The sequence below is a fragment of the Oncorhynchus clarkii genome, unplaced genomic scaffold (assembly GCF_045791955.1).
Source record: "Oncorhynchus clarkii lewisi isolate Uvic-CL-2024 unplaced genomic scaffold, UVic_Ocla_1.0 unplaced_contig_2031_pilon_pilon, whole genome shotgun sequence".
Taxonomy (NCBI): Eukaryota; Metazoa; Chordata; class Actinopteri; order Salmoniformes; family Salmonidae; genus Oncorhynchus; species Oncorhynchus clarkii.
The window spans coordinates 6,168-10,000 of NW_027258796.1; the positions used below are offsets into that span (position 1 = coordinate 6,168).

The 3,833-nt window shown below is 51.1% G+C and overlaps 1 non-coding gene and 1 pseudogene across 1 annotated transcript; both read left to right on the forward strand.

The window, feature by feature from the left end:
- The first annotated feature begins 259 nt into the window (after window positions 1–259).
- LOC139398567 (U2 spliceosomal RNA) lies at window positions 260–439 on the forward strand (annotated as a pseudogene).
- A 532-nt stretch (window positions 440–971) lies between these two features.
- Window positions 972–1,088, forward strand: LOC139398573 (U5 spliceosomal RNA). The gene has a single exon (XR_011631484.1). It is a non-coding gene; the product is annotated as a U5 spliceosomal RNA (small nuclear RNA).
- Window positions 1,089–3,833: the final 2,745 nt, after the last annotated feature.

Below are 3,833 nucleotides of genomic sequence, written 5' to 3' on the forward strand. Positions count from 1 at the left end.
AGGGAGGAGATAAAGTGGGGGCAGCATGCGGCACGGGAGAGGTGGAAGGGGGGATTAGGGCTGGGAGTGTTAGAGTGAGGTTTGTAAGGGGATAGATTAGGGAAGGGAAGATAGGGAAGGGTTAGGTATTGGTTAGGTATGACGGGGAGGGACGATGCTCCCCTGAGGTTTGTTTTTGTTTGGGTGTTTGGTGATTTTGTAAATAGAATGAATGAGATTTATTATTTTGTAAAGTATGAATGGTATTGAGTGTAAATAAATTATTTTTTGTAAAAAAAAAAAAAAATCTGTTCTTATCAGTTTAATATCTGATACGTCCCCCATCGGGGGACTACATATTAAATGGATTTTTCGAACAGGGAGTCGGAAATGGGGCTTGCTCCGTCCGCTCCACGCATCGACCCGGTATTGCAGTACCTCCGGGAACGGTGCAACACTTTTCTCACGTTGTCAAGGAAAAATACAAATTCACAAAGGTATGTAAATAGCTGGCTGGCTGGCTGGCTGGCTGGCTGGCTAGCAGAAGAAGAAGAGAAGGAAAGAAACATTCAAACTCTTAGAAAGGCGAAGCGCCCTTCAATGGGGTCCCCCGTTTCCCGCCATTTTACTTAAAAAAAAAAAAAAAAAAAAAAAAAAAAATTGGGCCAGGATTGTGTTTGTCTCTCTCTCTCTCTCTCTCTCTCTCTCTCTCTCTCTCTCTCTCTCTCTCTCTCTCTCTCTCTCTCTCTCTCTCTCTCTCTCTCTCTCTCTCTCTCTCTCTCTCTCTCTCTCTCTCTCTCTCTCTCTCTCTCTCTCTCTCTCTCTCGCTGTGCCTCTGTGCCTCTGTGTCTCTGTGTCTCTGTGTCTGTGACCTTCTTTTTATCCACAGACAGCCCTCGAAAACTTGGAAGAGTGGGTTCCGGGAGCACCCGCGGGAACCCTGCCTAGAGTGCACAGAGTGTGTCTCGGGCCCCGACCTCTTGACTTCCATATGACTCTGGTTTCTCTTCATTACGCACAAGCCTTTCGCCTTTTACTAAAGACTTCCGTGGAGAGGAACACTTACGAGTTCAACGTATTTTTGGAGCGGCTTTGCTTCTTGCAGAGCCCGGTAATCTTGTTTCAAGAGAAATTGACAGAGATGGGCCAGGATAGTGACTTAAAGACACATTAGCGACTTTTTCCAAAAAAACACCTGCCTGTCGCCAGGGAAACGGTGGGTGGGTGGGTGGGTGGGTGGTTGAGTGAGTGAGTGGGGGTGGAGGGAGAGAGGAGCTGGCTTTTGCCAACCCACCCGCTGAGGTCTGTCGAGACCCCCGGGGGTCCGGCGGTTTCAGGGTTCCATTTGTGGGTTATCGCTTCTCGGCCTTTTGGCTAAGATCAAGCTTGACACCGAGGTGTCCCACAGCTCGCTTAGCCAGAAGGTCGTCCTAGGAGAGCGGTAAAACGGGTTTGATATTGATCAAAATAATTTGTGGTTTATTTAATCAATTTCTTTATTTTTTTTAGGCTTCTTTAAAAGAGAGCTTTTTTTCTCATCAAAGAAAATGGAGCAGCAGAAGGAAAGAAGGGCAGTACCGGCAGTAGGGTTGGCCAACACTCTAAGGTTTGCCTGGAAGGACATGGAGAAGGAGCCGTGGGGGAGAGACACGTTTGGGAGGAACATCCTGATGGGATACCTGAAATTACAGGTGAGAGATGTGCTCTGCCTGCAAGGAAACGCCATGGAGAAGGCATTTGATGTCACGTTCCACACGGAAGAGAGACATGATGGTGTTTTTAAAAAAGCGAAGGAAGAGAAAGGAGATGGTCCCCTGTGCCATTACACGGTGACCAGCCTGGCAAGGAACAATTTCAGGGTGGTCACCGTAAACATGTACAATCCGCACGTAAAGGATGAGGAGGTGAGGGCCTTTCTGGGGAGATACGTAGACAACGTCTCCTCAGCGAGGTACCTCAGGGACTCCCTGGGTTTCTGGAACGGGAGGAGAGGGTTCCAGATATTACTCAGGGAGGACCCGAAGGGAGTGGATGGCAATGTTCTCCCTGGGGGCTGACAGGGGAACACTATACTACGCCCGTCAGCCTCCATTTTGCAGGCGTTGTATGGCCTACGGTCATGTCCTGGCCTCGTGCAACACCAAGAAGTGTCGATATTGTGGGTCGGGAGAGCACGAGGCCAAGGAGTGTGACGAGCCCAAGGCTTGCCACGGGTGTGGCTCGTCAGCACACCTGTGGCGCGATTGCCCGGCTCGTCACAGGTCATACGCGTCTGCAGCTGGAGGGGGAGCGGGGGATGGGGGGAGGAATGAACGGAAGGGTGCGGATGACATGGATGGCACAGGGGAGAAGAGGACGCAGGAAGAGGAGAGAAAGAAGAAGGAAAAGAAAGAAGAGAGGAGAGAAGAAGAGAAGGCGAAGGAGGTGGAAGGTGTGGAAGGACGTGACGGAGAAAAGAAGGTGGCGGGGACAGTGGAGAGAGAAAAGGAGAAGGACGGAAAGATCAAGAAAAAGAAGGCAAAAGAGAAGATGGGAGTAGACAGGGAAGACGGAAGAAAGGAGTGGGGGAGTGATTTGGTGGATCAAATGAGGGAGATGGTGGAGGGACTGGCGGACAATATCACCCCTTTGACCCCTTTGCCGCCATCTCCGAAGAGGAGAGGGAAGAAGAGAGTGGACTTGGAGGACAGAAGGGGGGGGGGGGGGAGGGGGGGGAGGGGGAGGCCAAACGAGGGATGGGGGAGGGAAGAGTCAGTCTGGCCTCTTTGTTTTTAGTTTCTCCTCACAGTTTGGTGGAGGGGTTATCACAGGGTGAGGATCGGGGTTGTCTGTCTGGGGGGGGATCTCAACTCCTGTTTGGGGAGGAGGGATCCCCAACACTCAGTCCCGAGGCCTATAGGGAGGGAGGGTTGGAGGGTGATGTTGGTGGTGATGGTGGTGATGGTGAGGAACCCAGGATGCAGGACACTCGGCCTAACACACTGCCTGCATCCTGGGTTGGAGGAATGGAGGAGGACGGGGGGACATCAGGTGAGGTGGAGATGTCCCCGCCGGGGGAGATGGACCAGGGGAGCATCGGGTGAGTCTCCTGTTTTTCTTTGTTTTGGGTTTATTTGTTGAGGGTTTCTTTTTTGTTGTTAATTATTAAATGGTTTTGTTTATTAAATTGTTTAGTTTAAATGTAAGGGGATTGAGGGATTTTATTAAGAGGAGGGTGGTATTTAGTTTTTTGGAAGGGGTGGGTTTTGACGTTTGTTTTTTGCAGGAGGTTCACCTGAGGGATGGAGGGGATGTCATTAGATTTAAGAGAGAGTGGGATAAGGGAGAGTCGATTTGGGGTATAGGAGGGGTGCACTCGACAGGAGTAGGGATTTTGTTTGGGAATAGGGAGGTGAAGGTAGAGGGCACTTTTGTTGTAATGCAGGGGAGGGTTCTGGGAGTAGATATCACTTTTAGGGATAGTAGGTATAGGTTAGTGGTAGTGTATGGGCCACAGGTGGCGGCAGACAGGAGGGAGATGGTGGACTGTCTGGCGCCCCTGTGTGTTACAAATAGGCACTTGGTGATAGGAGGGGACTTTAACATAGATTTAGGGTTGGGAGGGGATAGCAGTGCAGGCGCTATCACCGGGCTAATGGCTTGCCATGGTCTGGTTGATGGTGGCCTGCACACTACTCCGGCAATGGTCGGTCCTACATGGCGCAACTCCAGGGGGGTTGCGCGGAGGCTCGACTACATTTTTATATCCAGGTCTTTGGGTCAGTTGTCTGGGCGGCTGGTGCCTGTTTTCTTCACGGACCACGACGGGGTGTTCCTGCAGGTGGGGTCGCCAGTCTGCCTCTTCGGTAGGGGGT